The sequence below is a fragment of the Mustela erminea genome, chromosome 1 (assembly GCF_009829155.1).
Source record: "Mustela erminea isolate mMusErm1 chromosome 1, mMusErm1.Pri, whole genome shotgun sequence".
Lineage (NCBI taxonomy): Eukaryota > Metazoa > Chordata > Mammalia > Carnivora > Mustelidae > Mustela > Mustela erminea.
In genome coordinates, this window is record NC_045614.1 from 134,298,922 (window position 1) to 134,312,804 (window position 13,883).

Below are 13,883 nucleotides of genomic sequence, written 5' to 3' on the forward strand. Positions count from 1 at the left end.
CATAGTGGCTTCTCTCCTGCAGAGACTGAAACTTCTCATTGCAAAGACACTGGACACACATACTTCAGCCCAGAAGGGTCCTTTGAGTTAGTTTACCAAAAACCTGTGTTCACGTTCAAGGTTTCTGGGCACAGCTTTTACCATCAGCAGTAGGAAACACAGAAATCTTTCATATAGTTAATCATTTCTTTCCCAGTTTCTATTTTTATTGAAGTACACAATTCAATAATAGTAACCTGTTTTAATAAAAAAAAAAAAAAAAGCTGGGAGTTGGGCAATAAATGAAGACCATCTAAAGAGAAGAGGATCTTCTGGTTTTCTCCTGGTTTTTTTTTCCTATTTTCAGACACAGTATGGTTTAGTGGTGTTACTAAAATACAAGCAAACTGATAGCTCAATACAGTGCCTTTGTTAGAACCAGCCAGCTGAATCATTAGAAAACAGATTACTTCTGTTCTGTTTCATGTTTCTCTAAAATGGCACCCATTTTGTGGTGGTAAATTGCTTTTAAATGATAGGTTCTCTGAGACCAATAATGCATGAATCCTCCTCTTGAAGATTAATATTATTTTCCACTCCATCCATCTCACTGTGGAAAATGGCGGCAGTGGTGGAAGTTACAGCAGGCTGGGAGGCTGGTGAGACCCGGCCATCTGTCCTGGATCAGTTTCAGAGCTCTTTTAAAGCGAGTCTGGGTGAACAGAGGAGATTTGTTGAAAACACTTTGTCATGCTGCAAGGCCAGTAACTAGTTGGGGAAGCCAAAGATGGGACAGGGTTATAGGTCCCTAGACAGTTCATCAGAGTACTTGTATTAGTAAATCAGAAATCACACACCTGAAACAAACAAACAAGCAAACAAAAAAACAGAAACGGGGCAAAAAAATGCTATTGTAAAAGAGATTCAAAGAAACTCTCTACTCCCCAGAGGAAAGGCTTTCAATGGCATCTCATTTTTTTCACATATGCTATTATGTAACAAAAAATAAAGAAAAAAGAATGCTCGGATTTTGTCTTTGGGGCAAAAACACTTCACAAATATCTCAAAATATGTGAGAGAAGATTGTGAGTAAATACACTGCTGTTATGGGGTGTTATATAATTTGCAAGACTTTGATGTATATAGAAGTGAAAAAAGTTTACATAAAGAATCTGTGTCTTTTTTTTTTTTAACCTTACTAACTACCCACAAATAAGGGAAAGGCTCCAATCAATTTCTAAAATTGATTTAGAAAGTGTAACAGAAGATGAAAGTAAATGAGATTTCATTTCATATTTAAAATAACAATGTTTTGCATTTAAATGAAACTCTACCTATGAACACAGCATATGTTATTAAAAGAAAAGCAAGGGGTGCCTGGGTGGCTCAGTGGGTTCAAGCCTCTGCCTTCTGCTCAGGTCATGATCCCAGGGCGCTGGGATCGAGCCCCACATCCGGGCTGTCTGCTCAGCAGGGAGCCTGCTTCCCCCTTTCTCTCTGCCTGCCTCTCTGCCTACTTGTGATCTCTGTCTGTCAAACAAATAAATCTTTAAAAAAAAAACAAGTTTTCTCTTATCTTGTGGAGAGGGTGCAGATGTGCCCAGATGGAGAACTATTTATTGTACTCCTCATACATTCACTAAGTATTAAAATTAATAGATCATTTTCACATAGTCAAATGTCATAGATGGATTTGATTAAATTATAAGTATCAACATTATGTAAGAATTTCATGGGAAAGTTGTAGGGTTTCAATTTGATTGCTACCTTAAAATTTTTAGCGATTTCAAGTAATCCAACGATTCTGTACAAGTGAATGGAAAGTCCACTTGATCTGATAAATCAACTTCGGGTTACAAAATCACCGGATATCTGAGGCTGTCCTCAAGTAAAACCGTCCCTCCATCCTTAAAATGGAGAAAAATAGATGATTATATTCTTCAGTCTCACACACAAAAAAAATCAGCTTTATTAGAGACACTTCTCCCTGTTACTACAATTAACTACTATTACCATCCACTGCGTGTGCACACGCACACAATCAACATCACCTTTGTCAAGGTTTTAAAGACTGGACCATGGATCAACCTGCCCCCAGTGCCATCTTTGCCACCCCACAGTTTAAAACAATAGGTAGCTCCTGCGTCCTTAACAATAAAGTTGAAATAAGCATCTCAAAATTACAGTTGATGAATTTACAGTCTAGCAATTCTGAATCTGACAACGTCTATCAAATCCAGGTCCAAATCTTGAGCTCATGACTTACAGCCTCTGCCACCTCAGGAGTCATCCCTTATTCCTTTGAGGCTCAGTTTCCTTGTCTGAAAACAGAATTGTATCAACTTTGAGCTTTGATGAGAGAATTACAGATAATCAAAGTAAGGTGCATAGCACCAGGTGGGCTGCACGGTACTGCTCAGTCACTGAACACTTGTTAAGCTCTGGATGCTTTGTGAACGGGATTCTCTCATTTTTGCTATTTGCACAGAGTGTTTTGTACCATGAAAAAAAAAAGTATAAACTTTAAAATGAGGGGCTGATTTGACCACTCTAAAGTGGTCTGCTTTCTCCTTTCCAGGTTTATTTCACTGTTAGATTCCATTTAGATTGGAAGGGATATTGGTGTGCTAGGGTCGCGCCAAAGGGGTACCACAAATGGCTTAAACAGATGCTTGACTGTCTCCCAGTTCTGGAAGCTAGAAGTCCAAGACCAAAGTGTGGGCAGACTTGGGTCCTTCTGAGGACTGTGCAGAAGAGTCTGCCCTAGCTCTCTTCCCCAACTTCTGGCATTTTGCTGGCCATCTTTGGCATTCCTTTGCTCCTTAACACATCACCCCAATCTCTGCCTTCACATGGTGTTCTTTCCGACCACGTGTCTCTGTCCAAATTTCCCCTTTTTACAAGGACACTAGTAATACTGGACTAGAGCCCACACTTCTCCAGTATGACTTCATCTTTGATGAAGGGCACTTAGGACCTCAACATATGACTTTGGCAGGGGAGGGGGGGCGAGTTGTACAATTCAACTCTGAACAAGGTTATAAGACTCTCCTCATTTCCATGAGCTTTCTGGACCATAAACTCCAAAGGAAATAAGCAGGACCTAATTATAACTCTGGTCGTCAGCCTTTTTCCATTGCAAGTGTTTGTGCTGGACTATGAATGTGTAACATCATATATATAACAGAAAGGATCTGACCTTCTTATAGCAGAGATCTCTCTAGAATTCTACCCTTTAAAAAAAGAAAAAAAGACACAATTAGTGTCTTAAATGTATGACTTTCATCTCTTGCAATTCATAGTTCAGCTAATCATCGCTTCATTGACAAGACGGGATTTCAGAAACCCTACAATAGGAAATTAAAAAAACATGACACAGCTCAACCCAAAGCCTAACAAAAGAGCTTCACCTAAATATGTGAACATTTTTAAGGTTGCTCAAAATAAGGGAACCAAAATTCTGAGGCTGGAAAGTACTTTTTCTTAAACAAAATTTTCTTTGGGTAGATTTTTCTTATTGTGGTTTTCTGTTATTAGAAATGATCCATATATGGAATTCTTTTCCATATATGGAATTCTTGTAATGGAGGAGAGCTGCAGGCACAAAAGGTTTGCAGGAATACTAAAAGGAAGCCTCCCTCTGTGCCTCTCATCTTCCCAATTCCCCTCCTGGAGGTAACCCCTGCTGCCAGGGTCTTTAGTCTCCACAATTAGAAACAAAGAGGTCTGTAAACTCATACCAGAGGTAGAGCTGTGGGCTGCCCTGACCCTGGCGTGTTTTCTCTTTACCTTGTATCTTGAAGATCCTGCTCTATCAGTAGCTGTTTCTTTAGTTCTAACAGCTGCACTCATTGTGTTCCAGAGTCAGGATTCCTACTGAGCAGGAATTTTATCTACACAAGTAATGCAGTGTTCCCAGGGTACTATAATGGGCCCCCTCCCTGCCCCCTGCCGTCCCACACCCTCAAAGACTGAGAAGGCAAGTTTGTGCCCAACACACAGTATCAAATGGAAAGATGGACAAACTTACTCAAGACTTTCAATGGCACCATTGTACTGGAAGAGTTCTGTTTGATAACTTGAAGTTTAAAAAAAAAAAAAAAAAAAAAACACTAAAAATCAGGTTCAGCAATTAGCGCTTCTCTACCCAGCCTCCTTTCCTAGTTCCTTTACTAATGAAATTTGCAAGAGAAAGAATCATTAATTCTACACCACCATTACTAACTAACCGCCATAGTAACTCCACCCTAGGGCTGGAATCGGATTTATGTGAAATTCCCTGAATGCTGAACGTTTAGGTGGTTGGTACTTGTTAAGCATTCAAAACAATGCTGGAATGCCCATGACCTTTGGAAGGGGGGGACACAAACTGCCAATTTGACCCCCCAAAATAAACATTGTTTTTAACATTTGAGAGGATGAGTCCCCTTGAGAATCGGAACCATCGGATGGAACCTCTCCTCAGAAAAAAAAAAAAAGGCAAATACACATAAAAATTTTCACACAGTTTTAGGGAAACTCTCCCCCACAAAATGACCCTAGGTTAAGAACCTAGCATCAAATTATGCTCCTACCAACATGCGATTGCCTCTTTGCTCTCACCTCCACTTTCTTCTCCAACTTTTTACTGTTTTGATAGATGAAAAAAGTATACCACTCTTAATTTTTGGATTGCTGATGAAATGTGAACACTTTTTTTAAAAGTTGGTTTGGTTATGTATCGTTTTTATATATTACTTATTCAAGTCTTTTATATAAGGACTCAGTTTTAAAAATTAAATAAAAAATTTTTAACTCAACACTATAAAAGCAGATGAACTTGGAAACAGCCAAGCCCTAGGCATCACCTGGACTAAAATAATGAAATCTTTCGTCTAAGAGTATCAGATTCCAATAGTGCATGTTTCATGATTTCCACTAGAGGGCAATATTAGATTGTCTATTATTCTCTGACTGCCACAGCCCTCAAGACTGCTCCATTTACATTCCCTAAAAAGCCTTTTTCTAAAAAAATATTTAAAGAGTTATAAATACTTCATTATGCATATAACATTATATAAAAATAACGTCTTAAATATTTTATCTAATTTGTGACAATACAAGAAAATGTACAAATAGGATTTTTAATTATCATAATCGGTGCTTCATATGAAAAGTATGTCTTCATTAGTATTTACTATTACATAGATGGAGTGAAATCACCATTACTTACAGACTGGTGCTTACAGCACGATTTTATTAATCATTAGTATAAAAAAAAAAAAGGAAGAAAAACAATGGACTCCTGAAAAGGCAACCAGATTAATTCTTGATCCCAAATATTTATTATAACTGCTGGGCCATGTACTATCAGATATAGCCTGATTTGTTCTTTTCATTCAATAAATACTTAATGATCACCTGCGTTTGCAGGGCATTCTCCTGGGGCCAACAAATACAGTCATGAGTACCAAAATCCCTGACCTCCAGGATTTTTTTCCGACTAGAGGGATAGGGCAGAGAGGATATCCAAATACCATGTCTCACAGACACACTTGCAGGTGTTAACAGAAGTTCCTTTTTTAATTTGGGTGCATTTGAAGATCTAAATAGCTTTATTAAGCAATCAACTTACGCAGTAGCACACCTGGCAAATACAAAGGAGCTCTAAGACTGCAAAGTAGAAGGGTTTTATAGGAAAGAGGGTGGGGCAAGGAAGTTTGTAACAAAAGAAAAGAAAGGATTGCTTGCCTCAGGCAAGGTCACTTTCCGTGGCAGTCTTATCATGCAGAGTATCTCATCTTCCTTGGAGTGATGGAGAGACCCTCACTGTGGATTACCTCACCAGTGCTGGCCTTAAAATTCCTGACTGACCTGTTAAAACTTCATTTCTGGGAAGGCGGAGATGGCAATGAGGTTAGGTAGGAAGCCCCCATCTGGTGACTTGGGCCTGGTTTTCCTCTTGACAAAGGTTGTAGGGCCAAAGAGGAAAATAAGGCTGGGAAGGCAGTTAGACCACACCAGGGAAAAGGGAGGTGGCCAGTGCAGGCTTCACACACATTTGACATCTGAGCAGACAGCTTAAGGAGCTCAGTCGTGTGGATCTGAGAAAAGATCATTCCATGAAGAGAAGGGACATCAGGCGCAAGGGTGTTGAGGCGTAAGTGGATCCGATCCGACTAGTGAGAAAAAGCAAGAAAGCCAGTGACCCCGGGAAGGGGAGAAGGCCTTGGCAGCAGCATCAGAACTGGGACTTTTACTCTGAGATGAAGAAAAGCTGGGTTTTTTAACACAGGTGTGATATAATCTACATGCATGTAAAGAGTCACTCTGACTACTATTGTAAGTCACTTTAGGTCCCCAACCACCTGTGATGTATGCCTGACAGGCACTACTTGCCCAAAGCAGTAGTGATTTCTTGCAGAACTTCCTTGGATATGTCAAAATTATAAAAGAATAGACCCCTGTAGATATTGATTCCAAGGGAACTAAGGAATGTAAGAATAACCACTATCAGCCTGGGAGATAGCTTAAGCATATCAGGGACAAGAGATGAATCATAAATCTCCTACTGCTGGCTGAGAAGTAGAGACGAAAGTGACACCCACTCTTGAGTTTTCTTTGAGGGTCTAAACCTCTTTGAGCGTTCAGATACAAGGCCAGCTAGAACCAGAGGTCTGATGATGTTGACCCTTGCCAGCCCTCGGGACTGGGACCTGGTCTCTTTCACCTTAAGATGACTCACCCCAATTCCATGAAAGCTGGAAGCCCTTTCATGAATATGCATGAACCCTAAACTTGAAATTTCCCCACTTTTGTTGTTTGAGAAGACCCTGCTTTGGGAAATATCCCGGGTGCTCTGGACTTGTTGCTAGTATGATCCTTCTTTTCTTACTCTTTGGCTTGGTTGTGTCTTTTGGCTCAACACCCACCAAGAGATGAACCCAGTTCCAGGTAACATTACTTTGAGAATAGACTGTAGAGGGGACAGAGTTGAAACAGGAAAACTACTTAGGAAGCTGCTGCCATTAAGTAGGTGAGAAACCATGGCGATGTGGACCAGCCTGATAGCCACAGCGGAAGGCTGGGGGCAGATGATGGTCAATGTGCCTATGAGCTACTGTCTAGGGAGCTGCACACAGAAGACTGGCATTCAAAGCAGAAGTCTGCACTGGAAATAGAAATTTGAGAGACATCAGTGTAGAGATAGAACGAGATCATAAAAGAGCAAGTGTAGAAAGAACAGAAAAGAAGCCTAAAAACCAAACCCCAGGATATCCAGTGTTTAGAAGTTGAGACAATCAGAGGACATGAGCAAAGAAGGTTGAGAAAGAGAGTCAAGAGAGGTAGGAGAAAAACCAAGAATGAGGGGCTCAGAAGCCAGTAGCCTCCAGGAGCAGAAAGTAAGTCATTAAAAGCTGAGGGCAAAGACTGACCAGTGATGTTAGCAGGGCTGATTGTGGGGGCCCTGACAGCAGCGGTGTTCCTGGGGTGTAATGGGGCCCAAAGTCACAGCAGAGAGGATTACAGAGATACAGCGCGACACAGGAGAGAGCAAGTAGCATAGTTATTTCAAGGAATCTTAATAAAAAGGGAACCTAGAAATGAACTGTTAGCTGGAAAGGAATTCAAGGTCAAGAGAAGGTTTTCAAAAGATGGGAGAAATGATAGCATGATTTTCTGCTATTCGAGAGAGGGAAAACTGGAGATTGCAAGAAAGAGATGACACTTTCCACAGTGATGCCCTTGAGTAGACAAAGGGGATGAGATCTAATGCAAAAGGTGGGGGGTACCCACTTTTAATATGTGGCCAAGTATAGGGCCCAGACACTAGGAGGATTTTTGAATAAGAAAATGAGGTCCCTGATTCCCATGGCCCTTTACTCTGCCTTTTTATTAGGAAATGTGTCTTACAGGAACCATTTATAAGGCTATATCTTTATCTATACTATAGCTAATTGAGTTTACAAGGCACCTGCTGATTTGTCTCTCCATTGTTCAGAGTGGTACGTTCCACAGCTGCCTTGACTTCAGTGTCTGAAGGGAGGAGTGCCAAGGGGTTGAGAGAGCCTACTCCAGAAGGCACTGCTCTCATCCAGAAAAACAAAAACAAAAACCTCCCCACAAGAAACAGCGGGGTCAATGTCATCAGGGGGAGGCGTGATATGGTAGGAAGAAGTTATAGTGAAATTAGGGGCAGGTGGGTAGCCCTGAAGTAATTACTTGCGAAGTAATTACCATCTCAAAAAATTCTATGCCCTCATTTTGCCCAGAACCAAGAAAGAAGTCAGTCCTTGCTTTTTTTTGAAGAAAGATACATGATTCTATGGACAGGATTTACTCACCCACACAATGAGTCTTTCAGTCCAGGTGTACCTGAGGGATTTCTCTCCATCATTTTCATAACCACCTCACCCTAATTTAAGATCACAATCTCATGAACTTATAGTATTCACTATATATTCTATTGTCGTCCTCTGCAACATATTTTGTTATTCAAAATATATATATATATATATATATATATATATATATATATTCCCAATACCATCAGTTCCCTTGGCAAATATTAGTGATTCTTTCCTCCTTGAGTTTTCAAGGCATTTTTCAACAAGTCTGCTTTTTTCTTATCTGGGTCTTTGTTATCTGTTCAATTAGCAACATTTAGTTAACATTGGATTACTTCAGGCAGTACCAAACCCCAACTCCAGACCCAGTGTCTTTCCTGGGGAAATAAGAGGGTGTGACGTTTGAGTAGCATAAATTCATTAGTGTTCTCCCACGAGATTAATCTAGTCTGAAATCTGTCACTGAAGGACTGTAATTTTGGTCTCAAACATGACAGTGAAGATGATTAAGGTTTATTTTAAAAACTCACTTAAAAGAAGATTTATCTGAGAGGTCCTTGTTCTGGGGTCACTGGGCCCAACCTGCCCATCAGTTTATGAATCCCATTCATAGGCCCCAAGGTATACAGCAGCCTTGCAAATTTTATCATTCTGCATAAATTTGTACACAGAAACCCCTCTGCTTATTTATTTCCTGTAATTCTTGATATTCCTTATGGGATCCTTTCCCACTAAGAAAAATACAAACACAGTCCAACTGGTAAACTTCATTAAATATAGAGTGTCCTTGAGTAACTTGGGCTTCCGGAGGAGAAGGCTGAGCACTTGAATTTCTTCCACTTCCTTCGTTCTTCTCCAAGATGGCAGTTCAGCAGTGGGGGAGGGGCCGGACACAACCCCGCCCTTCTCCACCTTCCGTCTCCCAATGCTGGTCACCGGAGCCCCCACCTGCCAGCTAGTCTTCAAACCTGGGCTTGAGGAACTGTCAGATCTTTCTCAGCTGGGTCTGACGAGGTCTGATCTTCAATTTCCAGTCTACCTCCAGCCCAGCTGGGCCACCCAACCCTTGTTTCGAGTCACTTTGCCCCAACCATGTTTACACGCCTCCCCTTAAGTTCACGTACCACCATCCACACTCCACCTACCTGACCCTGCAGTTGCCCACGTTGTTTTGGGAAGAATCCCTTTGAAATTTCCTCCTCTCCGGTAAGAAATAGGGCAAAGACCATTCTTCTTTCACCTCTGCCCTCCCTATGTAATATGTCTCCACATTCAACACTTTGGTCTAGACTGAGTCACTCAGACATGCTTTGTCTCACCACCTGCTCCCTCGGCCTCTATTACCTCTTTCCTCCCACAAGGATGGGCTCCCTTCTTTCTCTACCTGGCAGAATATGGCTCATGCACTCAATCCAAAGAGTTCCCCAGATGGGACCTACTCTACTCTATGCTTCCTGGAAGCTTCTGAGTTCACAGTTCAAGCCTGAAGATGAAGGAAGAGGGGAGAAAATTATTGTAGGACAAAACAAACATACTGCCAAATACTTCAACATTTTCCAAAACGTGATTACCTCCCTTCTATTTTCTCAGAAGCAGAATGTTTTAACTCCTTCACCAGCCTTTAGCTCCCTAAGTTGCCAGTGTACCTTCAGCATTCCAAAGACAACCCATTATCTCATTTAAACAAAACAAAACAAACCCACCTAACCAGTCCTCTGAGCTTTGATGTCAGGTCAAAGTGGCAAGCAGTAAAGGGCTGGTGGCTGCAGAAAAGCCACATGTGAGAACATAATACAGTATTCAATTAAGAAAGAAAATGACTCACAGAACTTAGGGCACATGAAAGTATGTTTGGAAAATCAAGGCCAGCATTATTAATGAAGCCAACTCGTTTCATATGATAGTGAATGCACACCCATAATTATTTTAATGATCTTCAACATCACATCGGGAGAACATAACCTACCAGATTTAAAAGGTGAGCACTGCCCTACGAAACTCATCATATAAAACCAGCTTTATCTAGCTGCTTTCACAAATTAATCTTCTAATGTGATTGCCCAATTGAATAAAAGCTTTAGGATGACTCAATCTTATTTGAATTTAGGAATTCAGTCCAAATACTGAGGTAATGGTTGGCACAAATAGTCATTTGCAAGGTCAGGGTCGGGGGGGTGGTTTTTCAATCAAAAGGACTAAATTTCTCATTATTTGTCCTTTCCAGATAGTGTATGTCTATTTGAATATGGAATGGGTCTCAGGGGAAAATTGAAGATCATTTTTAGAGCATTATTAAAGTCTCAAATAGATGCCAAGTAAAGAAATTTACATAGTGACTAATACAGGCATTATTTTAAAAAGTCATTCCTAAGCAAGATAAAATTTATTCAATTAAATGGATAAAATACCCATTACCTAAGCAGGTCCTCTCCAATATTTATATAACAGTTTCATTGTCTTCCATGTGTGACTTAGATCCACAATCAAAAAGAGTAAGTCTCAAAAAAAAATTAACTTAATTAAAAATAAAAGACTAAGTCTCTGCTTTGGTGTCACTATCCTTTTAAAGGGGAAAAACAGAAAGAGTTGTGGAAAAGTGATGAGAGGTGTTGAAAAATGTAGCTGCGAAAAAACTCTTGGAAAAACAGTATACATAGGGTGATAAGCTGAAAATGTCAAGTCTACTTAAGCTCCCTAAACTTCCCTGAAATATAATATAATAATTAACCAGAATATAGAATGTCACAGAATCACAGCTTTTTAGGAACAGGAGCCTCTTCAGTTCTTTTGCTTTGCTTTTTTCCCAATTTCAAAATCCACTTTTCTATAACCACAAAGAAATGAATATTTATGAACTCTTTATGGTACACATATTAATATGTGTATTATATGTACACATGTATATGATATTAATATACTGATCATCAACAAGCTACTGTTTATGCTTGTCCACCTCTTCATACACACACACACCCCAGATTATAAACTAGAGCAAGGATTATGTCCTAATCTTCTTTAATATTCCACAATTCTTATCCTAGTTCTTGCAGATAGTAGGGACTTAGTAAGCGTTTATCAAACTGAACTGGAGTTTGCGTTAATGGTTTAACCAATAAATGGTGAACCTGCCATAGTCAAAAGCTTTAAAAAAGGAGAGAAAACTTCTAAATAAGATATTTTTAAAACTCCATCATTTTACAATACACTGGCACGGTGTGCAGACTAATATATTTTTTCATCAGTTCTATTATACTTGGGTCCAGCAGAAATTTTGCAGGCAAGTCAATATGGTAAATTTCCAGGGTTTTAGATTGTGGGTTCAAAACTGAAAGCTGTGTTGACAAAAGATATATCATAGAGACCGAGTCCCCTGGCTTCTGATTAAATTAGTGCTGGATGAACTTTCCTGCCTGCCTTGTTACTATCTCACCACTAGAGACTCAGTGCAGAAGAGTTGAATTTAATTGTTATATCAGGTTTCAGAAAGTATGGCTGTCCTTCCAGATTCTACCCACTTTTCCCTCTAGGACAATTTCCTTTAATTAAAGAGGTAAGTGTCTGCTTTTTCAGCATGTGTATCAAGAGTGGCTCCAGATTAAAGTCCTAGGACAAGCAATGCACACACGAGGATAAAGAAAAATACAGCTTTGATGAAACAGAATAACTAGGAGAGAAGGAAGGAGGGGAGGGAGAGAGGGAAAGGGAACAAAGAAGTGAAAGATACTTCAGTGAACATGAAAAACAAATATAGAGAAGTGAGATGTTGTGGATTTAAAGACACTACCGAGGCAGGGCCACGATGCTGTGTCTTCTTGACTTGGTAACCCCAAGTCCTTAAATCACACTGCCATGCCCTCTGTAGTTTTCAGAGAATGTTAGTCCTGCTTTTCAAAATAGATGCAGATTGTAAATTCGTGTGTCTGGAGTTGGTTCTGAGAGTCTGTATTTCTTACAAATGTCCAGGTGATGCTGATGTCACCTGGGGACCAGGCCTTGACTAGTAAGCTGTCAGGTGACGTGCTAAGCAAGAAACTGGTTTCCTTGGCTTAAAATTTAGAGTGCAGTTTCTCAGCTTCAGTCTTTTTGCCATTTGGGGCTGGATGATTCCTTGTTGTGGGGTGCCGTCCTGTCAGTTGTCCAATGTCCCCACTGCAGGATGTTTACCAGCATCCCTGTCCCTTACTGACCAGATGCCAGCAGCATATCTCACAAAAATACCACGGAATACCACTAAAAGTCCCCTGCCAGGCAAATCACCCTCACCGAGATCCACGGAAATCAATGACGTGTAGGCAGTCAGAGGGAAAAGGCCACTAGGTAAAATGCATGTAGTTTTTGCAAAAGCAGCCTGGTCTTTCAGTTCTTCGCCAGCGCTGACCCTTAGCTAACCTTGGCCTTCCTTTAGAAATGACAGGGGAGGAAACAGCGGTAGAAGCCATCACACCAACACCTCGGATGAAAACATTACAACTTGGCCAGCTGCAGCCTGGCCTCTCTCCAGGGAGCTCTGCCATCCAAGAACCACCCCCTCCATTTGCTGCAGAGCTGGCAAGATCTGAGAATATTCCTAACATTTAGAAGAAGTAAAATCCTTTGGACCTATTTTTAGGGTTTAGATAAATGTTAAACTAGTAGAAATGTTCACTATCTCAGACACATTAAATGTGTAATTTTAATATCATCTACACAATGCATCTCAGAGAGTCATTCCTTCTTTGCATTTAAGGAAGCAAATGGCAAATATTTTCTAGACTGTTGGAGAAACATAGGAGAAGTTAGCACAGCCTTTCAGGTGAATTTTAGTTTTCCCTCCTGTGAAAAAGCCAATAAAATAAATAACCTCTCTCATCATTTCAATGTGGTCATTTTCTTCTCCACTTAACTCCCAAATCGCTCAAATTCTACTTCAAAGTCTTTTCCTTTACCTTCTTTATTTATTCTGTGTTGTTCAATTATATTGAATACATTCAATAGAATATTTATTGGGCTCTACTAAATTATAAAATGTGTGGATGGCAAAAAAAAATAAGACAGTGTTTCTAAACTCAGAGTTAACTAGCAACTTAGTTAAGGTAGCACTAACACAAAGAAACAGACTACAAACACAAACAATTCTAAGACTCCCTGCCTCCCAGCACACAGGAGACTCCCAACTAATCTTTGTGGAGGGAGTGAATGAACCACTAATATTTCAGTTTCCAAAAAGGTCATCAAAGTTGACAGACGAATTATATTGGTCAGAGAAGCCTTCATGGTGAGAACTGCAGAACTCGGCACTAAGAAGAGACCAAACTCTAGCATGGCTTTTAGCAGTGTAAGGCTGTGTCCCTAGGATGACCGCAGCCCTCCCCACCCCATATAAAAACACCTACCTGAGAGAGCTCACCTACCAGAAAAGTCGGCTGCTTTTCTAACCACCACCTGAGGACAAGCCCATCCTCCCTTTCTTAGAACATCCGCTAAGAAGAACGTCAGCTGTGAATCCTCCTTCTGTCCCTTTGAGGAGTATATGTATCCCCTACAGCTCTGGAGTGTCCTTCTCAAGGACCTGAGGGCCTTGGAAATGTAACCACCTGA

The 13,883-nt window shown here is 40.4% G+C and overlaps 1 protein-coding gene across 1 annotated transcript in view; it reads right to left on the reverse strand.

The window, feature by feature from the left end:
- The window catches only part of OTOL1 (otolin 1), a 71,052-nt gene that overhangs the window by 56,434 nt on the left and 735 nt on the right, over window positions 1-13,883 (reverse strand). The gene's annotated exons all lie outside the window — the stretch shown is intronic.